This window comes from Dendrobates tinctorius, unplaced genomic scaffold (genome assembly GCF_039654945.1).
Source record: "Dendrobates tinctorius isolate UK_male_01 unplaced genomic scaffold, ASM3965494v1 ptg000019l, whole genome shotgun sequence".
Taxonomy (NCBI): Eukaryota; Metazoa; Chordata; class Amphibia; order Anura; family Dendrobatidae; genus Dendrobates; species Dendrobates tinctorius.
This window is the reverse complement of record NW_027361687.1, coordinates 79659561-79684712: the sequence shown is the minus strand read 5'-3', so window position 1 is coordinate 79684712 and position 25152 is coordinate 79659561. Positions and strand designations below refer to the sequence as shown.

The following is a 25152-nucleotide window of genomic DNA, read 5'->3' as shown; positions in this document are numbered from 1 at the left end:
TTCAGACGGGCCCGGACATGTACAGGCTTAAGCAGTGGGACACGTCTGGCACTGCAGGATCTGAGTCCATGGTGGCGTAGTGTGTTACTTATGGTAGGCCTTGTTACATTGGTCCCAGCTCTCTGCAGTTCATTCACTAGGTCCCCCGCGTGGTTCTGGGATTTTTGCTCACCGTTCTTGTGATCATTCTGACCCCACGGGGTGGGATTTTGCGTGGAGCACCAGATCGAGGGAGATTATCAGTGGTCTTGTATGTCTTCCATTTTCTAATTATTGCTCCCACAGTTGATTTCTTCACTCCAAGCTGGTTGGCTATTGCAGATTCAGTCTTCCCAGCCTGGTACAGGGCTACAATTTTGTTTCTGGTGTCCTTTGACAGCTCTTTGGTCTTCACCATAGTGGAGTTTGGAGTCAGACTGTTTGAGGGTGTGCACAGGTGTCTTTTTATACTGATAACAAGTTTAAACAGGTGCCATTACTACAGGTAATGAGTGGAGGAAAGAGGAGACTCTTAAAGAAGAAGTTACAGGTCTGTGAGAGCCAGAAATCTTGATTGCTTGTTTCTGACCAAACACTTATTTTCCACCATAATATGCAAATAAAATGAAAAAAAACCAGACAATGTGATTTTCTGGATTTTTTTTCTCAGTTTGTCTCCCATAGTTGAGGTCTACCTATGATGTAAATTACAGACGCCTCTCATCTTTTTAAGTGGTGGAACTTGCACTATTGCTGACTGACTAAATACTTTTTTTCCCCACTGTATCTAGATCTCCATGAGCATTATGGATTTTTTCCTTAGCTCTCAGCTATGGTCTTAGTTCTTTGTTTTCCACGCTCTTTATTTATTTTAACAATAATGGAGCTTCTGATAGCGTGTAGTGCAAAGATCACCACTTGAACATCATAGCATTCAATTAATTTTCCATTGTGTTCAGATATGCGACTCTTTTATGGAGTGACCAGTAGGTGTCACTCTTGTGCTGTTCGGAGGGTTCAAACCTAGACTTTTAGGGCTCATACACACTTGCGAGAGACTGGCATGAATCGCATGAAAAACCGGCACTACCGCCGACACTGGGACCGGAGCGTGCGGCTGCATAGAAATACATGTAGACGCACGCTCCGGTCCGAGTGCCGGCAGCAGTCCCAGGTTTTCATTCGAGAGACTCGCTCGAGATTCGTTCGAGTCTCTCGAGAGTATGAGCCCTTAGGCTGTGTGCACATGTTACAGATTTAGATGCGGAACCGCAGCGTTTTTTGGACGCGCAGAATTGCATCAAATCCGCAGCGTAGTGCACAGCCAATGATAGACTATGGAAATTTAAGGTTTGTTGTGCACATTCTGCGGAAAAATATGCTCGGATTTACAGCGTTTTTTTTTTTTTACACAGCATGTTAATTCTTTTTGCTCATCTGCAGCATTTCTGCACCCATTGACTTGCATTGAGTAAGTCAAATCCGCAGATTTAAAAAAGATCTGAGGACTTGTGTGCGAGAAACGCTGCAGATAGGGAGGAGGGAAGTGTGTGTTTGGAGACTGTGTGCGGTGGTCTGTGTGTATCTATGTGTGTCTGCGAGTGTGTGCGCTGGTGTGTGTGTGGGTCTGTGTGTAGGCAGGCACCGTACGATGGGACTACTAGTCCCATCCAGCTATGCCTGCTACAATGACATCACTAGCCGATAATAGGACTGCTTACTGTCCCATCATCCGGCTACTGTGTTGAATACTAAAAAAAAAAGGCAAAATACATACTGCTAATCCACAAACCCCTTGATCCTCTGTAAAAAGAAAAAATAAATAAAAATATTACCATTATTTACCATATAGCAACTATAGGATTAGTAATGAATTGGTGTCTTATTGACGACTCTCCATTACTAACCGGGCTGATGTCACCTTACAATACAAAGTTGACATCCACCCCTTATTGCCCCATATGCTACCACTACAGGGCAGTGGGAAGAGAGAGGCTAAGTGCCGGAATTGGTGCATCTTAGAGATGCGCCATTTCTGGGGGGGCTAAGAGCTGGTGTTTGTAGCCAGGCATGGGGGCTAATATCTATGGTCCCTTCTTAGGCTATGAATGTCAGCCCGCAGCTGTCTGCATAGCCTTTCTGGCTATTAATTATAGGGGAACCCCACATCAGGTTTTTGGGGGGGATCCCTCTATTTTAATAGGCCGTAAAGGCTAAATATACAGCTGCGGGCTAGTATTAATAGACTGGGAAGATCCATGGGTATTACTCGCTTCCCAGGCTATAAACATCGGCCCCCAGTCACTGGCTTTCCCTCTCTGGCTGAGAACATTGCATGGGAGCCCACACCAATTTTTTTTCTCTTTTTTTTTTTTTTTTTTTTTTTTTATAAATTAAACAGATATTGCGCAGATTCTGTGTGTTTGTCTTTAACTTTATGTACCATTATGTTTATTACTAAACATCCATCTATCTATATATCTATCTATAGATATGTCTATTATCTATCTGACTTATCTATTTATCTATTTCATATCTATCTCGACCAGGTCCTTCGGAGGAGTTCGTCCCTGCTACGCCTGGTCAGGATCCCTTACTCCCCATGCTTCCATCAACATCGACTGAGGTCCCCCTGTCTCCGGAGCTCCACGACCTCGGTAGGTTCACTGCATTCTGCCTCCCTTAGGCTAGTTTCACACTAGCGTATTTTACATGCAGCGCATGGCGCCGCTAAGCCCCGCCCCCTGCCTGCCCCCTCTGGTCATCTCCTACTATCGCACACGGCTGCATGCGATCTGCGCACCCTATCTTTAGCATAGGGTGACCAGACCATGCGCTAGTTGGATTTTGGTGTGTGCTGCGCACTTTTGAAGGTGCGTCGGTGTGCGCCGAACGCACCATGTTGCATTTTGGCGCGCTCGGCGCACCTTCAAAAGTGCGCAGCGCACGCCAAAATCCTACTAGCGCACGGTCTGCGCACCCTATGGTAAAGATAGGGTGCGCAGATCGCATGCAGCCGTGTGCGATAGTAGGAGGAGATGACCGGAGGGGGCGGGCAGGGGGCATGGCTTAGCGGCGCTGTGCGCTGCATGTAAAATACGCTAGTGTGAAACTAGCCTTAGTGCTCCAGTGGGAAGTTGTTTCAGGGGGTTTTACTTGCAAGAACTCCTGTTTTAATAGTTTTTTGTGGCTTTGGGGATGGAGATCAAACGACTCACGTCTGTCCCTGCAGCTGCCCAGTCCACGCCCTCAGAGCTATAACTTTTTAATCTTTCTACTGATGGAGCTTTATGGCAGCTTATTTTTTGCGGGACCATTTTTAAGTACATTTCTTCTTGTTTGATCTCTTTTTATTGCACTTTTTGTTCAGTGGTATGATGATAAAGCATAGTTTTTTTTGCCTGGTCTTCTATTTTTTTTCTTTTTTTACCGTGTTGACTAAAGGGGTTAACTAGTGGGACAGTTTTTTTTCGGGACGTTCCGTACGTGGGGATAACAAATGTGTACCAAAATACATTTAAAAAGAAGGAAAAAAATTTATGAAACCAATAAATACGTATGTATTTATTGGTTGTATGTACATATTTGGTATCATCGAGTCCGAATGACCCGACCTATTAAACTGTCATGCTAGTTATCTACTTTTCAGTGCACACCGTAAAAAAAACTAAAAAAGTAGCAAAAACCTTTGCCTTTTCATCATATCGCCAAACAAACAGTACAATAAAACGCAATCAAAAAGTTAAATCGAAATAAAACTAGTAGCGATGAAAACGTAATCTTGTCCTACAAAAATCAAGCCACCATACAGCTCCAACAGTGGAAAAATGAAAAAAGTTATAACTGTTAGAATAAAGCGAAGCAAAACATTTTTTTTCTATAAAAAAATTTTTAGTTACAAAAAAGCGGCAAAACATAAAATAACTATATAAATTGGGTATCGCTTTAATCATACTGACCTGAAGAATAAAGCCTTCTTCTCAATTTTACCACAAGCTGAATGGCACTAAAAAAAATAACCCAAAAAACAATTCCTGAATTGCTGTTGATTGTTCATTCTGCCTCCCAAAAATCGGAATAGAAAGCGATGAAATGTGCCCGAAAATGGTACCAATAAATCGTCAATTCGTCCCACAAAAAAACAAGCCATCACATGGCTCGCCTCCCATTTATCCTGTGCTCTGAGCTGAGCCCTTACACCGGGGTTACCGTGTAACTTTCTGAAATTCGTGAATCAGATAGAATCCACAGTGGAAGATTCCTTATAATGAAGCAGACGGAGGCACTGTGGACGGCGTCTGACCTGTGAACCATCTTTAGTCGTACATAAGTGTCAATTTTGTGCACCTCTGAAAAGAAGGACACCTCTGAACAGAGGCCAGACGGAGTCTAGAGTAACTGTGCTGCCTCATTATAGTGAATGCATCCCTTGGGGAATCTGGTCACTCTGAGATTTAGCTGGAAACCCCAAAGTAAATGCTCAATGTAGAGCACCAGATAAATGTGATTCCAAACGTATGTAAAATGTTCCCAATGAAAGCTTCAACTCAATACACAAAAAAAGTAAGTCCCCACTCAGATGTGTCATCTGTTAATGGAAATATAGAGGGCTTCCATGTTACTAGTAGCACAAAGGCTCTGGAAAGGCGCTACGGCTCCTCACCACCTTAGAAGAAATTCAGCAAATTCTGCGTTCCCAAATCCAAATGCCTCCCTCTATTCTGAGCCCCAGTGTGCTTAATCCACATTTAGCCTCCACATATTTGGCCTTTCTGTACCGATGAGATCCCACCTAATTTACGAGTGCATGTCTCCAGAAGCATGTGCTGGGCTCTACAACGTACTGGTCACTATAATGGCAGTTTGCAGTTTTCACTCCGCAACATCCACTGCTGCTTGCATCTGGACAACACTTATGGAGTTAAAATACGTCACTACACCTGTAGATAAAATCGCACAGGGGTGTAATTTCCAAAATGGGGTCACTTGAGGGGAAATTCAGCTCTTGTGGCATTTAGGATCTCTGTATTTGGAGTCTGGAAACTATTCTAGAATAATTCGTTCTCTAAGAGTCAAATATTGTTCTGTCCCTCCCAAGTCTCACTGTGTGGCTAAACCGTTCTGTACAGCCACTTATAGGGTATTGCCACATTCAGCAGAAATTGTGTGATCCACTTTGGCAGAATTTTTACCCATTTCCCAGTGTGAAAATACAAACTCTGGGGCTAAAACATTTTTTTTTTTGTGGTAAAAATATAATTTTTTTCTTCACTACCCAATAGTATAAGTTTCTGTGGACCCCCGTGGTGTTAATGTGATCACTGCACCCCTAGATGAATTCATTGAGAAGTGTAGTTTATAAAACGGGGTCAGTTACAGGAGTTTCTGGTGTTCTGGCACCCCAGGGGCTCTGCCAAACCGGTGCAGCAAAATCTGCACTGTATTATGGCGCTCCTTCCCTTTTGAGCTTTGCACTGTGCGTCAAAGTAGTAATTGATCACTTACGGGGTATTGATGTACTCAGGAGAAATCGCATAACAAATTGTACTGTTTGTTTTCTTCTTTTACCCCTTGCGAAAATTGCAAACTTGGTGTCAAAGCAACATTTTAGTGGAAAAAATAGTAATATTTTATGTAGTCATCTCCATTTTAGGCTGTGTTCACATGTAGCGTTTTTTTTTGCGTTTTTGCTGCGATTTTAAATGAGCAATTTTGCGGCGAAAATGCAAAAAAAAAAGCATCCCGTGCATTCCTATGGCATTCCGCACATGCTGTGCTAATGCTGCGGATTTTTCCGCGGCGGAATTGCATTACGGAAAAATACACAGCATGCTCATTCTTTGTGTGGAATCGTGGGAAAATCCCGAAAATCCGCACACATAGGAATGCATTGTTCTGCTTACTTTCCGCATGTGGCTCTGTCCACCATGCGAAAAGTAAGCAGAACATTTGCGGATGGTACCCACGGTCCGGAGGAGAGGAGATTGTCCTCCAGGCTCTGGGTACCATATCCCTGTAAAAAATAGAATTAAAATAAAAAAATCGTCATATTCTCCACCCATTGACTTGCATTGAGTAAGTCAAATCTGCAGCAAAAACGCAGGTTTAAAACAGATCTGAGGATTTGTGTGTGAGAAACGCTGCAGATAGGGAGGAGGGAAGTGTGTGATTGGAGACTGTGTGCGTGTCTGTGCGGTGGTCTGTGTGTATCTATGTGTGTGTGCGGGGGTCGGCGGGTGTGCGCTGCTGTGTGTGTAGGCAGGCATCGTACGATGGGACTGCTAGTCCCATCCGGCTATGCCTGCTACAATGACATCAGTAGCCGATGATGGGACAGTAAGCAGTCCCATCATCCAGCTACTGTGTTGAATAGTAAGAAAAGAAAAAGGCAAAATACGAACTTATTCATCATACTGCTAATCCACAAACCCCTTGATCCTCTGTAAAAAAAAATAAAACATTTTTTATAATAAAGTCAACCTTATACTCTCTGTTGCGACTTAATCCATATACCGTATTTTTCGGACCATAAGATGCACTTTTTTCCCCCAAAATTTTGTAGGAAAGTGGGGGGTGCGTCTTAGGGTACGTGCACACGCTGCGGATTCCGCTGCGGACCCGCAGCGGTTTTGGCCGCTGCGGACCCGCAGCAACTTTAGCTGCGGTGTACAGTACCATTCAAATGAATGGGAAAAAAACCGCTGTGCCGACGCTGCGAAAAAATCCGCGCGGATTTACTGCGGTTTTGAATCCGCAGAAAGAATTGCATGTCAATTCTTTCTGCGGAAACCGCTGCGGGTTCCTATCTCCACCATTGTGGAGATAGTGAATCCGCAGGACCAAACCGCAGGCAAAACCGCAGATAATCCGCAGGTCTTTTGACCTGCGGATTATCTGCGGTTTTTGCAAAATCCGTGCGGATTAATCCGCAGCGGATTCCGCAGCGTGTGCACGTACCCTTATGGTCGCAATGCACGGTATTACCTGGTGCGCTGGTGGTAGCGGGCGAAGCTCTGCGGGACGAGATGTGAAGCTGCGCATGCGCCGTCCCCGGACCGGCGGCCATCTTGCCGGCGTCCATGCTCCCGGAGGCCACCGCAACATGGCGGCGCCCAGCAAGGGGTGTGCGGGGGCCTCCGGGCTGCGAAGAAACGCCGGCGGAGCCGCCGCCCCTGCACCGGAGCACAGCCCGCTGCCACCACCGCCACGCGCCGCCCGCTGCCACCACCGCAGAGCCCACCTGCCACAGCTGCCCCTGCACAGCTGCCCCTGCCACAGCTGCCACTGCCCCAGCACAGCTGCCCCTGCCCCAGCACAGCTGCCCCTGCCACAGCACAGCTGCCCCTGCCCCAGCACAGCTGCCCCTGCCCCACCACAGCTGCCCCTGCCACAGCTGCCCCTGCCCCAGCACAGCTGCCCCTGCCACAGCTGCCCCTGCCCCAGCACAGCTGCCCCTGCCACAGCTGCCCCAGCACAGCTGCCCCGGCACAACTGCCCCTGCCCCAGCTGCCCCTGCCACAGCTGCCCCTACCCCAGCACAGCTGCCCCAGCACAGCCCACCCGCCCCAGCGCAGCTGCCCCAGCACAGAGCCGCCGCCACCGCACGAGCCTGGACCACTGAATGACCCCTGTGACTACTTCTCCACCTGTGCCGGATCCCTTCCCAGGTAAGCTGAATTCGGACTGTAAGACGGACCCCCATTTGACACATTATTATTTTTTTCCCTATTTTCCTTCTGAAAATAAGGGTGCGTCTTATGGTCCAGTGCGTCTTATAGTCCGAAATAAAAGGTAATAAACGAGTGTCCCACGACAATCTCCCGTGGAGAGCTGTCACATCAGGAGATGTGAGCGCTCTCCAGGGGCCTTCGGTGATACAATGAGTAAGGTATCCTTCTGCACTGTACCACTCCGCCGACAGGTCACAGGAGTTCATCCTGTCACTTGCGACCCTGCTGCGTGAGAAAATTCTCACGCAGCATTGCCGTCAAGTGAGAGGATGAACGCCAGTGACCCCTCAGTGATAACACTGCAGGAGCCATTGTTACCTGTCAGTGTGTCACTGGAGGCCCAATAGAGCGGTCATATCTCCTGATGTGACAGCTCTATAGGGGATTTTGTCGTGGGACACTCGTTATTACATGGATTACGCCGGAACAGGCAGTATCCAGTTGACTTTATTTATTTATTTATTTTTTTTTTACAGGGGATCGATGGCGTCGCAGGAATTAGGCATAAAATAAAGATGGAAAACTGTGTTGTGTTTCATTTCATGAAAATACTTTATTCTGGCTGTGTTTATTTACCATATAGCAACTATAGGATTAGTAATGAATTTGTGTCTTATTGACGCCCCTCCATTACTAACTGGGCTGATGTCACCTTACAATACAAAGTTGACATCCACCCCTTATTGCCCCATATGCTACCACTACAGGGCAGTGGGAAGAGAGAGGCTAAGTGCTGGAATTGGTGCATCTTAGAAATGCGCCATTTCTGGGGCGGCTAAGAGCTGGTGTTTGTAGCCAGGCATGGGGGCTAATATCTATGGTCCCTTCTTAGGCTATGAATGTCAGCCCGCAGCTGTCTGCATAGCCTTTCTGGCTGTTAATTATAGGGGAACCCCACATCATTTTTTTGGGGGGTGATCCCCCTATTTTAATAGGCAGTAAAGGCTAAATATACAGCTGCGGGCTAGTATTAATAGACTGGGAAGATCCATGGGTTTTACTCGCTTCTCAGGCTATAAACATCGGCCCCCAGTCACTGGCTTTCCCTCTCTGGCGGAGAACATTGCATGGGAGCCCACACCAATTTTTTTTTTTTTTTTTAAATTAAACAAGATATTGCGCAGATTTTGTGTGTTTGTCTTTAACTCTTTATGTACCATTTTATTATGTTTATTACTAAACATCCACCTATCTATATATCTGTCACGGGGTCCTTCTCTGGTATCACACAATCAACAGAGCAAGCGAAGAGTGTACAATTCCAAGACCTTTATTCAGGCAAAAATACGAAAAGGTCCATATTCAGTCCACCACACAAAGGATAAGATAGTCCAGAATAAGAATGCAGTCCAGTAACAGGATAAAATGTCCAGGGAAACGAGATTCCAAAACTCTAGCACCAGAGGATAAAAATGGGTCCTTCTCTCTGAAATGCAGGCTTTACACGATCCTGTCCAGACCGGAACTGACTTGCCCAGCTCCTGTTCTCTCTCCACCCCCTTCCTTGTCCAGGGGTAGTCAGACCAGTTGGGGCGGTTTCCAGGCCTCCCAGAGGAGAACAAAGGACCTTAGGGATTAATGCACCACAGGGGGTCATCAAGAGACAGATACAGTGAGGCTGTAGACTTACAATGTAATAAGAAAAACACTATGAAAATAACTGGAATTGTTAAGAATAGGAATATACAAAAAATGATATCCACATAACATATCACACCATCACAACCTCTCCCCCCCATAATAAGTGAGCACGCCATGAAGTCTACACAGACCTCTGGCCTGCTCACTTTAGTCCACATTGCTCAGTTATTTATAGTTCCTTGTACAGTGGCAGGGGTAGGTCGGCCTGGGGAGCCTATGGTTCTTCTTGTCGAGACAGTCCATCGGCGTTCTGGTGTTGGCTTCCCCGCTTGTATTGGATGGAGAAGCTGTAGGGTTGTAAGGACAAGCTCCACCGCAGCAATCTTCCATTGTCCCCTGATACGCGATTCAGCCATGTGAGGGGGTTGTGGTCTGTAACAATTGTAAAGTCTCTGCCGTACAAGTAGGGCTGCAATTTTTTTAGCGCCCATACGATGGCAAGGCACTCCTTTTCAATAGTGGCATTGGCAACTTCCCGATCCAGTAGTTTCCGACTGGCAAAAGCAACAGGATGTTCTTCTCCGGCGGCGTTCACTTGGCTAAGTACTGCCCCAATCTCAAAGGTGGATGCATCTGTCTGCACGAGGAACCTGCGTTTATAATCCAGGGCAGCCAAGACAGGAGCAGTGACGAGGGCAATCTTCAACGCTGAAAAGGCATCCTCGCATGCCGTCGTCCACGTCACATTCCTAGGCATGTTCTTGCGGGCCAGGTCGGTTAGGGGCTTGGCCAAGGTGCTGAAGTTAGAAACAAATTTGCGATAGTAACCAGCAGTTCCTAAAAATGCAAGTACCTGCTTTTTAGTCTGGGGTCTACACCAGTTGCTAATGGCTTCCACCTTGGCAGGCTCAGGCCTTAGTGTCCCACCCCCTACTCTATGCCCGAGGTAATGCACCTCAGCCATCCCTATTTGGCACTTATCAGGGCGAATGGTCAGTCCTGCAGTAAGGATACAGTCCAGCACTATGCCCAAGTGTTTAAGATGTTCCTCCCAGGTTGTGCTAAAAATGGCAATGTCGTCTAAGTAATCACAGGCAAAGTCCTGACATTGTTGTAACAGTCGATCCACCAGTCTCTTGAAAGTAGCGGGGGCAGTTTTCATCCCAAAGGGCATTCCCAGGAACTCAAAGCCCAAATGGAGTAATGAAGGCTGAGCGCTCCCTAGCGTCCTCCGTTAGGGGTATCTGCCAGTACCCCTTGCTCAAGTCTAACGTGGTCACAAATTGGGCACTGGCCAGACGATCCAATAGATCATCAATCCTGGGCATGGGATAAGCATCACTCTTGGTGGCATCATTTAGTCGTCTGTAATCAACGAAGAATCATGTTGTACTATCCTTCTTGGGGACCAGGACGACAGGAGAGGCCCAAGAACTGTGAGTTGGCTGAATAACTCCCAGTTGTTTCATCTCCTCCAGTTCGTTCTTTATCATGCCTTGAACACCCTCTGGAACCCGGTAGGCAGCCTGCTGGATGGGGCGCTGTCCGGGGCTTTCCACATGGTGACTGGTGAGAGTAGTCTTCCCCGGCTTTGAGGAGAAAGCATCAGCCCTTGGCCTTAGTACGGCGACAATATCGTCCTTTTGTATATCCGATAAATGGAAGCCCAGGGGCACTTGTTCCAGTGATCCTCCCGCTTGGGCAACCTGGAGGAGATCTGGGAGATACTCGTCGTCGGCGGTATCACTAGGGGGGTGGCAGACAGCTAGAACAGGCAGAGATCGGTCATGGTAGTCTTTCAGCATGTTAATGTGGACGGTTTTCTGTCGTCGACCACTAGAGTCCAGGGCAATAACATAGCTAGTGTCATTAATTTTCTTGACAACCTGATAAGGGCCTTCCCACACTGCTTGAAGCTTGTTGGCAGGGGAAGCAGTAATCATGAGCACTTGCTGTCCTTCCATAAACTCCCGGTTCCTGGCATTACGGTCATACCAGGTTTTTTGTCTGGACTGGGCCATTCGCTGATGTTCTTTAGCGAAGGTAGCTAGCTGGGCGAGACGGTCTCTGAGCTCTAGAACATAGGGAACGATGGGCATTCCGGTATCTGAGATGTCTCCCTCCAAATGTTCTTTCAGAAGAGTGAGTGCCCCCGGACCTTCCGGCTAAACAGTAGTTCGAAGGGAGAGAACCCTGTGGACTCTTGGGGAACCTCCCGATAGGCGAAGAGAAGATGTAGCAGGTACTTTTCCCAGTCTTTTTCAACGTCAACAAAAGCCCTCAGCATATTTTTTAGGGTTCCATTAAAGCGTTCACATAGTCCGTTGGTCTGCGGGTGGTATGGGGTGGTGCGAATGGCTCGAACACCACAGGTATACCATAGGGACTGGACCAGATCTGACATGAACTGAGTGCCTTGATCCGACAATATTTCACTAGGAAACCCTACCCGGGTAAAGATGGTAACAAGGGCCTCATCTACCTTTACTGCTGTAATACTGAACAGGGCCACAGCTTCAGGATACCTAGTGGCATAGTCCACCACGGTCAGGATATATTTTTTCCCCGACCTGCTGGGGTGGGCCAGAGGACCTATGATGTCGACGGCTACACGTTGAAATGGTTCCTCAGTTATGGGCAGGGATTGCAGGAGTACCTTATGTCGAGCTCCTAGATGCCGCATTCGCTGGTACACATCGCAGGTGCGGCAATAATGGGCTACCGACTGCGAGACGCCCGGCCAGTAAAAACTTTGGGGGAGTCTCTTTTCAGTCCTTTTTCTCCCTTGATGCCCAGCCAAGGGGATGTCATGGGCCAGTTGAAGTAGCTGTGCCCTGTACTTCTGAGGGACAATGAGTTGCCTGGTTGTTGCGTCAGGGTTGCCCTGGTCACTGCCCATTGTTACACGATAATACAGTCCATTTTCTCAAGTGAAGCCATCCCCATTATCTCCCAAGTGCCCAGTTTCTGCCTTTCGCCTAAGGGCTGCTAAGGTAGTGTCAACCTATATTTCTCTCCTAAACTCCTCTCTGTCCCAAGACTCTCCCAATGTAGTAGCAGCGACCGTATCGCTTACCGACTCTGATGCGGTTCGTGGTGGTTGCTGTTATGATTGAGTGACCGTAGGAGGCAGACACAAAAATAGAAGCTACGTCCAGAAAACCAGAGCAGCTGGCAACTATCCGATTGCAGACCCCTGAACCTATCAACACAACTAGCAGTAGCCGTGGGGGGTACCTACGGTGCCCTAGACCCCTCGAACACAGCCGGAGAACTATATAGCCTAAAGTTAGAAAGGGAAATCTAAACTGCCCCAGAGCAGACCCCAAAGTAAAAGGCAGCCCCCAACATATAATGACGGTGAAGCAAGATGAAAAAACACTGACACAGATAGAAAGATAGGCTGAGCAAACGTTGGGGCCCAATCTAATCTAAACAGGAAAGGAAAGCTGCTGTCTGCAATCGGCAAAAAGCCCTATCAAAAACATAGGCCAGCAAGCTGAAATGGAAAAAGACCCTGAAGCAACTAAGCTTCAAAACTAAATCAGCACTCTGGTATTTTCAGGAGACAGAGCTAAGGAGTTCAGCTCACCCCAGCAGGGAATGGCTGAAATCCAGAAAAAACAAAGCAAGGCACAAATGCAAAAAGCAAGGAAGAAAACTTAGCTTTAGCAGAGCAGGAATTCAGACTGGACTCCAAGGATACCACAGAGAAATCACCCGCAGGGAGAATGGGCGTATGCAGCCTTATATCCAGTCTGTGACTCCACTCAGCCAGTCATCATCATTAATCTCAGGTGTCTGATAATCAGACTCACTACCTCTCCTTACCAGAAGAGGGAGTTCCTCGGGCCTCAGTGATGAAGGGGAAAATGAACTCACAAGAGTACCTCCCCCTTGAGGAGGGGTCACCGAACCCTCAACCACGCCACCAGGGCGATCAGGGTGTGCCTGATGAAAGGCACGCACCAGTCTTTTAGCATGAACATCAGAGGCAGAGACCCAGGAATTATCCTCCTGACCATAACCCTTCCACTTAACCAAATACTGGAGTCTCCGTCTAGCCAGACGAGAATCCAGTACTTTCTCTACCTCATATTCAATGTTACCTTCAACCAATACAGGGTCTGGAGGTGCCACTCCCAGAACAACAGGTTCAACAAATCTCTTCAACAAGGACTTATGAAACACATTATGGATTTTAAATGTGACAGGAAGAGCCAAACGAAAAGAGATCGGATTAATAATCTCCAAAATCTTGTAAGGTCCAATAAATCTAGGCTTAAACTTAGGAGAAGCCACCTTCATAGCAATATTTTTTGATGATAACCACACCAAATCACCAACCTTAAACTGGGGACCAATGGTCCTATGTCGGTTGGAAAACCGCTGGGCCTTTTCCTGGGAGAGAGATAACTTATACACCACTTGGTCCCAGATCTGGTGCATTCTCTCCACCACAGTGTCAACCCCTGGGCAGGCAGACGGCTCCACCTGCCCTGAAGAAAATCGAGGATGAAACCCGAAGTTACAAAAAAAAGGTGACATCAAAGTGGCAGAACTAGCTCTGTTATTTAAAGCAAATTCGGCCAAGGGTAAAAATGAAACCCAATCATCCTGATCAGCGGAAATAAAACATCTCAAATATGACTCCAAGGTCTGGTTTGTTCTCTGTCTGCCCATTGGTCTGAGGGTGAAAGGCAGAGGAGAAGGACAACTGAATTCCCAGCTTGGAACAGAAAGTTCTCCAAAATCTAGACACAAACTGAACTCCTCTGTCAGACACAATGTTCTCAGGAATCCCGTGCAAGCGAACCACCTGTTGCAAAAACTGGGGCACCAACTCAGAGGAAGACGGCAACTTAGGGAGTGGTACAAGATGAACCATCTTAGAGAACCTATCACAAATCACCCAAATAACAGTCATCCTTTGAGAGACAGGCATATCGGAGATGAAATCCATTGAAATATGGGTCCATGGCCTCTTGGGGACAGGCAAAGGCATCAACAACCCACTAGAGCGGGAGCATGATTTAGACCGGGAGCACGTCCCACAGGACTGCACAAAATTCCTGACATCACGAGACAAGGAGGGCCACCAAAAAGACCGACTCACAAGATCTCTAGTACCAAAAATACCTGGATGACCAGCCAAAGCAGAGCAATGAACTTCAGACATCACTCTTCTTCCACTGGTCAGGAACATACAACTTTCCACTGGGACAACGCTCAGGCTTGTCTCTCTGGAATTCTTCCAGAGCACGTCTCAAATCGGGCGAGATGGCAGAAAGAACTACCCCTTCGCCTAAGATGGTAGCAGGTTTGGTCACCACAGGAGAATCAGCAAAGAAACTCCTAGAGAGTGCGTCAGCCTTGACATTCTTAGTTCCAGGAAGAAAATAAACCACAAAATCAAAACGTGTAAAAAAACAAGGCCCACCTAGCCTGTCTAGGGTTCAAGCACTTAGCCGACTCTAGATAAATCAAATTCTTGTGGTCGGTGAGGACCACGACTTGATGCTTTGCTCCCTCCAACCAATGTCTCCACTCCTCAAATGCCCATTTCATGGCCAACAGTTCCCGATTCCCCACGTCGTAGTTACGTTCAGATGGAGAGAACTTTCGGGAAAAGAAAGCGCAGGGATTCATTTTAGATGTTACAGGATCCTTTTGGGACAAAACAGCTCCTGCACCAATCTCAGAAGCATCCACCTCTACCTGGAACGGAAGTGAGACATCAGGTTGCCGCAAAACCGGGGCGGAGGTGAATCTTCGCTTCAACTCCTGAAAGGAAGAAACAGCCTCCGGAGACCAATTTAACACATCAGCACCCTTCTTAGTCAAATCAGTCAATGGCTTGGCAATACAAGAAAATTTTGCTATAAATTTCCGATAAAAATTAGCAAAACCCAAAAACTTCTGGAGGGCCTTCAAAGTAGTGGGCTGAACCCAATCATAAATGGCCTGTACCTTGACTGGATCCATTTCAATAGTTGACGGAGACAAAATAAATCCCAAAAATGAAATCCTCTGTACCCCAAAAAGGCATTTAGATCCCTTGACATACAGGGAATTCTCCCTCAAGATCCGGAACACAGTCCGAACATGTTCCACATGAGAATCCCAATCCTTGGAGAAGATCAGAATATCATCCAGATAGATAATCAAAAATTTATCCACAAAATCTCGGAAAATATCGTTCATGAAGCACTGGAAGACATAAGGGGCATTAGTGAGCCCAAAAGGCATCACCAGGTACTCAAAATGTCCCTCCGGAGTATTAAACGCTGTCTTCCATTCATCGCCATGCTTAATGCGAATAAGATTATACGCCCCCCTGAGGTCAAGCTTGGTAAACCAGCAAGCACCTTTAACTCTAGAGAATAGATCCGAAATCAGGGGTAACGGATACTGATATTTAACTGTAATCTTGTTGAGGGCACGATAATCAATACAAGGTCTTAATGATCCATCCTTTTTGGCTACAAAAAAAACCCCAGCACCTAAGGGTGAAGAGGATGGTCTAATATGACCCTTCTCCAATGCCTCCTTAATATAGGATCGCATAGCCTCGTGCTCGGGTACAGATAAATTGAAAAGCCGACCCTTGGGGAATTTACACCCCGGGTTCAGCTCAATTGCACAGTCATAACTCCTATGAGGAGGCAAAGACGCAGACTCATTCTCACTAAATACATCATAAAAGTCAGCCAAATAGTCAGGAACATCATGTGACTGGGGAGAGGTGGTGAAAACAGGAGCATCACTAAGGGCACACCGACAACCCCAACTCACCACAGACAAAGATTTCCAATCCAAAACTGGATTATGGATTTGTAACCAGGGAAACCCCAGAACAATGGTATCATGCAGATTATGCAACACCAAAAATCTGCAATTTTCCTGATGGTCTGGGGCGACCGGCATCACCACCTGGGTCCAAAACTGAGGTTTATCTTTAGCCAAAGGAGTAGCATCAATCCCCCTCAAAGGGATAGGCGTCCGCAGAGGTGTCATAGGAAATCCACAACGTTTAGCAAAATCCAAGTCCATTAGGTTTAGAGCTGCTTCCGAATCCACAAATGCCTTGGCGGAAAATGTGGACAGGGAGCAGATCAGAGTAATAGCCAGAAGAAACTTAGGTTGAACACCACCAACAGAAAATGTGTGTGCAAAGCGTTTCTCTCGTTTAGGACAGACAGAAATAATATGCGAGGCATCTCCACAGAAAAAGCACAACTTATTACGCCTTCTGAACTCCTGACGCTGCTCTCTGGAGAAATCACATTGCATAGGTTCAGTCATTTGTTCAACAGGAGGCAACACCTCTCGTGCAGTTTTGCGTTCGCGCAAACGCCGATCAACCTGAATGGCTAATGACATAGAATCGTCAAGACCAGAGGGAACAGGAAATCCCACCATAGTATCTTTTACGGCTTCTGATAAACCCTTCCGAAAGAGAGCAGCCAAGGCATTATCATTCCAAGTAGTAAGTACCGCCCACTTTCGGAATTTTTGACAGTACAATTCTGCAGAATCTCGACCCTGATTCAATGCCAGCAGGGTCTTTTCAGCCTGATCAATGGCATTAGGTTCGTCATACAACAAGCCCAAGGCTTGAAAAAATGCGTTCACATTAGTCAGAATAGGATCATCTGGTTTCAAAGAAAATGCCCAATCCTGGGGATCGCCACGCAGCAAAGAGATGACAATTTTAACCTGCTGCGCGGAGCTCCCTGATGAGTTAGGCTTCAAGGCAAAAAATAATTTACAATTATTTTTGAAATTCAAAAATTTAGACCGATCACCACAAAATACATCAGGTGTAGGAATCTTTGGTTCAGCAGCATGTGAATGAGCAAGGTAGGCGGAAATTCCCCGCACTTCCGCAGCGAGCTGCTCCACACGATTAGACAATTGCTTTATCTCCATTGAGAGAAAAAAAAAATTCCCCCTACGGCCTTAGAGATAGAGAGGAAAAAATATACACACTTTTTTTTTTTGCAATTCTTTCCTGCTATTGAGTACCCTAGGATCTGTGGTCAGGCGGGTGATTCTGTTATGATTGAGTGACCGTAGGAGGCAGACACAAAAATAGAAGCTACGTCCAGAAAACCAGAGGAGCTGGCAACTATCCGATTGCAGACCCCTGAACCTATCAACACAACTAGCAGTAGCCGTGGGGGGTACCTACGGTGCCCTAGACCCCTCGAACACAGCCGGAGAACTATATATAGTTATATATATAGTTATATATATAGTTAAAGATATAAAGGGAAATCTAAACTGCCCCAGAGCAGACCCCAAAGTAAAAGGCAGCCCCCAACATATAATGACGGTGAAGCAAGATAAAAAAACACTGACACAGATAGAAAGATAGGCTGAGCAAACGTTGGGGCCCAATCTAATCTAAACAGGAAAGGAAAGGAAAGCTGCTGTCTGCAATCGGCAAAAAACCCTATCAAAAACATAGGCCAGCAAGCTGAAATGGAAAAAGACCCTGAAGCAACTAAGCTTCAAAACTAAATCAGCACTCTGGTATTTTCAGGAGACAGAGCTAAGGAGTTCAGCTCACCCCAGCAGGGAATGGCTGAAATCCAGAAAAAACAAAGCAAGGCACAAATGCAAAAAGCAAGGAAGAAAACTTAGCTTTAGCAGAGCAGGAATTCAGACTGGACTCCAAGGATACCACAGAGAAATCACCCGCAGGGAGAATGGGCGTATGCAGCCTTATATCCAGTCTGTGACTCCACTCAGCCAGTCATCATCATTAATCTCAGGTGTCTGATAATCAGACTCACTACCTCTCCTTACCAGAAGAGGGAGTTCCTCGGGCCTCAGTGATGAAGGGGAAAATGAACTCACAACAGGTTGCTCCTCGGTGGGGTCCGGATGACGTAGTGCTTGAAGAGCCTGTAGTCGGGTGACTGCTCCCACAAATTGGCACTGTAACTCCCCAATGTCGTTCCCAAGGAGGATATCTGCAGGAAGTCCTCCCATAACCAATCCAACACAGTTTTTCTCCACAACCATAATCCAAACGCACAGAAGCTCGCTGTATATATTTGCGGGCACCCCCCGCCAGGACAATGGGAATTCCCAGACCATGGTAAATTGCCTCGGGTCGAACCATACGGGGGTCAGCGATAGTCAAGAATGCCCCCATGTCTCTAAATCCTGACACTTTGTATCCATCAATAAAGACATCCTGCAGGTGGCGTTGCCGTTGCTCTGAGTAGCTAAAGGACAGAGGCCGGAGTCCGTACACTCCTGGAGAGGTATCTATGGTGCCGTGGTCGGTGGTCCACTCTGGTGGGGGTGGTGGTAGCTCTTAGGTGTGGTGGAGTGTACAAGATGCACTGGACGAGGTGGGGCTCCCTCCGACTCCTGGAGGGACAGCCAGACTGCAAATGTCCAGGTTGCCCACACCCATAACACCTCCTCTCTGTGATACCCCCAGGTCGTGGTCCGAACTGTTGGGGCCTAGGATTGTGAGGCGTGATTGTCATCGGCTTGCGACTAGGTGGAAGGGCAGATATAATTGGAGGGGGACGGGGCGCGGGAGCAGGCCGTGGTTCATTGTCCAGAAGCCTCCTCCATTGCGGCCGGATAGTAAGGGCTTCATCGGCCTGGGCTACAGCTCTATCCACGGTACATGGCGTGCGCTGCCGGACCCATTCCCGTACCTCTGCAGGGCACTTGGCAAGAAATTGTTCTATAAGGAACGCCTTAAAAGGCGTTTTCTGCTTCCAGCCATCTCCGACATGCCTCGGACATCTTATGTGCATACATCCTAAACGATCCCCCCGTGGTGCATGGGAGGTCTCAGAACTTGGCCCTATATGAGTCTGGGGTGATAGCATGGTTATCCAGGATAGTCCGCTTTACAATGTTATAATCCCGATTCTGCAGTGCATCAATGGTTCGGTAAGCCTCCGCCATGCTTCCGTTCAGGAGCCCCACTAACAAACGCATCCAGCTAGAGTGGGGCACCTCCATCACAGCACAATGCTGCTCAAAGTCTTTGAAGAACCCCTCCACATCTCCGGAAGCCTCATCACATGGCTTAAACTCTGTCCGGGTGATCCGTACAGGCTCCCGGATTGTTGGGGTTACACTCCACATTGCGTTACTCCCTTTTTCAAGCTCCATTGCTTCCTGCCTCCCCGTGCCCGGCGGGCAGCCTCCTCATTGTACTCCTGAGAGACGCCGGGGCCCAGAACCGCCATCTCTTCTTTGTACCACACCAACCACTGGCTTTTCTGGAAGGGGATCCCTGTCTCCAGTGCTCATCCTTCAGACATCTGGGAGGAGGTGGCCGGGCTAGCGCCCACCAGTAGATCGATTAAGGCCTCTTTAGTCAGTCCCTGGTAATTCAGGCCCAGGTTTCTGGCTCTCTCCTGTAAACTGCATACAGTCCAATTTCTGTACTCACTCTGTGGGTGGTTCTCCATTGGGTTACGCTCTGTTGATCCCACCACTGCCACCAGTTGTCACGGGGTCCTTCTCTGGTATCACACAATCAACAGAGCAAGCGAAGAGTGAACAATTCCAAGACCTTTATTCAGGCAAAAATACGAAAAGGTCCATATTCAGTCCACCACACAAAGGATAAGATAGTCCAGAATAAGAATGCAGTCCAGTAACAGGATAAAATGTCCAGGGAAACGAGATTCCAAAACTCTAGCACCAGAGGATAAAAATGGGTCCTTCTCTCTGAAATGCAGGCTTTACACGATCCTGTCCAGACCGGAACTGACTTGCCCAGCTCCTGTTCTCTCTCCACCCCCTTCCTTGTCCAGGGGTAGTCAGACCAGTTGGGGCGGTTTCCAGGCCTATCAGAGGAGAACAAAGGGCCTTAGGGATTAATGCACCACAGGGGGTCATCAAGAGACAGATAAATTGAGGCTATAGACTTACAATGTGATAAGAAAAACACAATGAAAATAACTGGAATTGTTAAAAATAGGAATATACAAAAAATGATATCCACATAACATATCACACCATCACAATATCTATCTATAGATATGTCTATTATCTATCTGACTTATCTATTTATCTATTTCATATCTATCTCGACCAGGTCCTTCGGAGGAGTTCGTCTCTGCTACGCCTGGGCAGGATCCCTTACTCCCTATGCTTCCATCAACATCGACTGAGTTCCCCCTGTCTCAGGAGCTCCACGACCTTGGTAGGTCTACTGCATTCTGCCTCCCTTAGGCTAGTTTCACACTAGCGTATTTTACATGCAGCGCACGGCGCCGCTAAGCCCTGCCCCCTGCCTGCCCCCTCCGGTCATCTCCTCCTACTATCGCACACGGCTGCATGCGATCTGCGCACCCTATCTTTAGCATATGGTGTGCAGACCGTGCGCTAGTTGGATTTTGGTGTGTGCTGCGCACTTTTGAAGGTGCACCGAACGCACCATGTTGCATTTTGGCGCGCTCGGCGCACCTTCAAAAGTGCGCAGCGCACGCCAAAATCCTACTAGCACACGGTCTGCGCACCCTATGGTAAAGATAGGGTGCGCAGGTCGCATGCCGCCGTGTGCGATAGTAGGAGGAGGGGGCGGGCAGGGCTTAGCGGCGCCGTGCGCTGCATGTAAAATACGCTAGTGTGAAACTAGCCTTAGTGCTCCAGTGGGAAGTTGTTTCAGGGGGTTTTACTTGCAAGAACTCCTGTTTTTAATAGTTTTTTGTGGCTTTGGGGATGGAGATCAAACGACTCACGTCTGTCCCTGCAGCTACCCAGTCCTGTGGGTGGTTCTCCATTGGGTTACGCTCTGTTGATCCCACCGCTGCCACCAGTTGTCACGGGGTCCTTCTCTGGTATCACACAATCAACAGAGCAAGCGAAAAGTGAACAATTCCAAGACCTTTATTCAGGCAAAAATACGAAAAGGTCCATATTCAGTCCACCACACAAAGGATAAGATAGTCCAGAATAAGAATGCAGTGCAGTAACAGGATAAAATGTCCAGGGAAACGAGATTCCAAAACTCTAGCACCAGAGGATAAAAATGGGTCCTTCTCTCTGAAATGCAGGCTTTAGGCTGTGTGCACACGCTACGGATTAGGTGCGGATTCATCCGCGCGGATTTTGTAAAATCCGCAGGTGAAACCGCAGGTCAAAAGACCTGCGGTTTTACCTGCGGATTGCTCTGCGGTTTTGCCCTGCGGTTTTTCATCTCCTCAATGGAGGAGATGGCAAACCGCAGCGGAATCCGCAGGAAGAATTGACATGTCAATTCTTTTTGCGGATTGAAAACCGCAGATAATCCGCGCGGAAAATTCCGCACCGTCTGCACTGCGGTTTTTGATTCCCATAGGGAATCATGGTACTGTACACCGCAGCAAAAACTGGTGCGAGTCCGCAGCAAAATCCGCAGCGTGTGCACACAGCCTTACATGATCCTGTCCAGACCAGAACTGACTTGCCCAGCTCCTGTTCTCTCTCCACCCCCTTCCTTGTCCAGGGGTAGTCAGACCAGTTGGGGCGGTTTCCAGGCCTCTCAGAGGAGAACAAAGGGCCTTAGGGATTAATGCACCACACGGGGTCATCAAGAGACAGATAAATTGAGGCTATAGACTTACAATGTGATAAGAAAAACACAATGAAAATAACTGGAATTGTTAAAAATAGGAATATACAAAAAATGATATCCACATAACATATCACACCATCACAATATCTATCTATAGATATGTCTATTATCTATCTGACTTATCTATTTATCTATTTCATATCTATCTCGACCAGGTCCTTCGGAGGAGTTCGTCTCTGCTACGCCTGGGCAGGATCCCTTACTCCCTATGCTTCCATCAACATCGACTGAGTTCCCCCTGTCTCAGGAGCTCCACGACCTTGGTAGGTCCACTGCATTCTGCCTCCCTTAGGCCAGTTTCACACTAGCGTATTTTACATGCAGCGCACGGCGCCGCTAAGCCCCGCCCCCTGCCTGCCCCCTTCGGTCATCTCCTATCGCACACGGCTGCATGCGATCTGCGCACCCTATCTTTAGCATAGGGTGTGCAGACCGTGCGCTAGTTGGATTTTGGTGTGTGCTGCGCACTTTTGAAGGTGCGCCGAACGCACCATGTTGCATTTTGGCGCGCTCAGCGCACCTTCAAAAGTGCGCAGCGCACGCCAAAATCCTACTAGCACACGGTCTGTACACCCTATGGTAAAGATAGGGTGCGCAGGTCGCATGCAGCCGTGTGCGATAGTAGGAGGAGGGGGCGGGCAGGGCTTAGTGGCGCCGTTCGCTGAATGTAAAATACGCTAGTGTGAAACTAGCCTTAGTGCTCCAGTGGGAAGTTGTTTCAGGGGGTTTTACTTGCAAGAACTCCTGTTTTTAATAGTTTTTTGTGGCTTTGGCGATGGAGATCAAACGACTCACGTCTGTCCCTGCAGCTGCCCAGTCCACGCCCTCAGAGCTATAACTTTTTAATCTTTCTGCTGATGGAGCTTTATGGCAGCTTGTTTTTTGCGGGACCATTTTTATGTACATTTCTTCTTATTTGATCTCTTTTTATTGCACTTTTTGTTCAGTGGTATGATGATAAAGCATAGTTTTTTTTGCCTGGTCGTCTATTTTTTTTCTTTTTTTACATTGTTGACTAAAGGGGTTAACTAGTGCAGTGGTCCCCAACCTTTTTTGCACCAGGGACCGGTTTCAAGCAAGACCATTCTTCCATGGCCCGGCAGGGTGGGGATGGAGGTGTGGCAGGGGCGGGGCTTTGGTCATAAGGGGGCGGGGCTATGGACGCGGTTGTAGTGTAGCAGTGCATACTTATAATTAAATAACATTTATAATGTGACTCAACTCACCATAGGTTTTGAATAAGTGCTCCATCACCCCCTTCTCCCCATCATTGCCTTCACCCCATCACTCCCTTCTCCCCATCATTGCCTTCACCCCATCACTCCCCTCTCCCCATCATTGCCTTCACCCCATCACTCCCCTCTCCCCATCATTGCCTTCACCCCATCACTCCCTTCTCCCCATCATTGCCTTCACCCCATCACTCCCTTCTCCCCATCACTGCCTTCACCCCATCACTGCTGTCTCGCCATCATTGCCTTCACCCCATCACTCCCCTCTCCCCATCATTGCCTTCACTCCATCACTGCCGTCTCTCCATCACTCCCCCCATGGCCTTCTCATGTCCCCATCTCCTCCAGGGCCAGGCTACACAAACACAGACCAACACACATACACACACAGACAGACAGACAGACATGTACACACACACATTATACATACACACAGACACCACCTCTCACCTGCCCGCCGCCCGCGCTTCCTCGCTCTGACACAGCAGCAGCGCGCTCCTCTCTGTGTCAGTCAGAGACAGGAAGCGCGGGCGGCGGGCAGGAAGCTGGATGGGTCCTTGCAGCTCCGCTCCTGCTATTCCCTCTTGCAGGCAGCGGAGCTGCTTGGATCGCTCCCTGGCCGCCGCTAAGAACTGCTGCGCGCTGCCCCAGCCCCCGCTACGCCACTGACTGCCCCTGGCTCCCCTTGTGTCCGCGGACCGGCAAGGGCACTGCAGCGGCCCGGTGCTGGGCCGCGGACCGGCGGTTGGGGACCCCTGAACTAGTGGGACAGTTTGGTTCGGGACGTTCCGGACGCGAGGATAACAAATGTGTACCAAAATACATTTAAAAAGAAGGAAAAAATTTATGAAACCAATAAATACGTATGTATTTATTGGTTGTATGTAGATATTTGGTATCATCGAGTCCGAATGACCCGACCTATTAAACCGTCATGCTAGTTATCTAGTTTTCACTGCACACCGTAAAAAAAAACTAGAAAAGTAGCAAAAACCTTTGCCTTTTCATCATATCGCCAAACAAACAGTACAATAAAAAAGCAATCAAAAAGTCAAATCGAAATAAAACTAGTAGCGATGAAAACGTAATCTTGTCCTGAAAAAATCAAGCCACCATACAGCTCCAACAGTGGAAAAATGAAAAAAGTTATAACTGTTAGAATAAAGCGATGCAAAACATTTTTTTTTCTATAAAAAAAAGTTTTAGTTACAAAAAAGCGGCAAAACATTAAATAACTATATAAATTGGCTATCGCTTTAATCATACTGACCTGAAGAATAAAGCCTTCTTATCAATTTTACCACAAGCTGAATGGCACTAAAAGAAAAAATAACCCAAAAAACGCTGTTGTTTGTTCATTCTGCCTCCCAAAAATCGGAATAGAAAGCAATGAAATGTGCCCGAAAATGGTACCAATAAATCGTCAATTTGTCCCACAAAAAACAAGCCATCACATGGCTCGCCTCCCATTTATCCTGTGCTCTGTGCTGAGCCCTTACACCGGGGTTACCGTGTAACTTTCTGAAATACGTGATTCAGATAGAATCCACAGTGGAAGATTCCTTATAATGAAGCAGACGGAGGCACTGTGGACGGCGTCTGACCTGTGAACCGGCGGTGTCCATCTTTAGTCGTACATAAGTGTCAATTTTGTGCACCTCTGAAAAGAAGGACATCTCTGAACAGAGGCCAGACGGAGTCTAGAGTAACTGTGCTGCCTCATTATAGTGAATGGATCCCTTGGGGAGTGTGGTCACTCTGAGATTTAGCTGGAAACCCCAAAGTAAATGCTCAACGTAGAGCACCAGATAAATGTGATCTCAAACGTTATGTAAAATGTTCCCAATGAAAGCTTCAACTCAACACACAAAAAAGGAAGTCCCCACTCAGATGTGTCATCTGTTAACGGAAATATAGAGGGCTGCACCCCTAGATGAATTTATTGAGAGGTGTAGTTTGCAAAACGGGGTCAGATACAGGAGTTTCTGGTGTTCTGGCACCCCAGGGGCTCTGCCAAACCGGT

General features: G+C 47.5%; 1 long non-coding RNA gene across 1 annotated transcript in view; it reads left to right on the top strand.

The window, feature by feature from the left end:
* LOC141083079 (uncharacterized) overlaps window positions 1–20479 on the top strand; it is a 64710-nt gene extending 44231 nt beyond the window's left edge. Inside the window, exons 4-5 of the long non-coding RNA XR_012230646.1 lie at window positions 2529–2636; window positions 20377–20479. This is a non-coding gene — a long non-coding RNA (uncharacterized lncRNA). The remainder of the gene's footprint in view (window positions 1–2528; window positions 2637–20376) is intronic.
* The last annotated feature ends 4673 nt before the right edge of the window (window positions 20480–25152 follow it).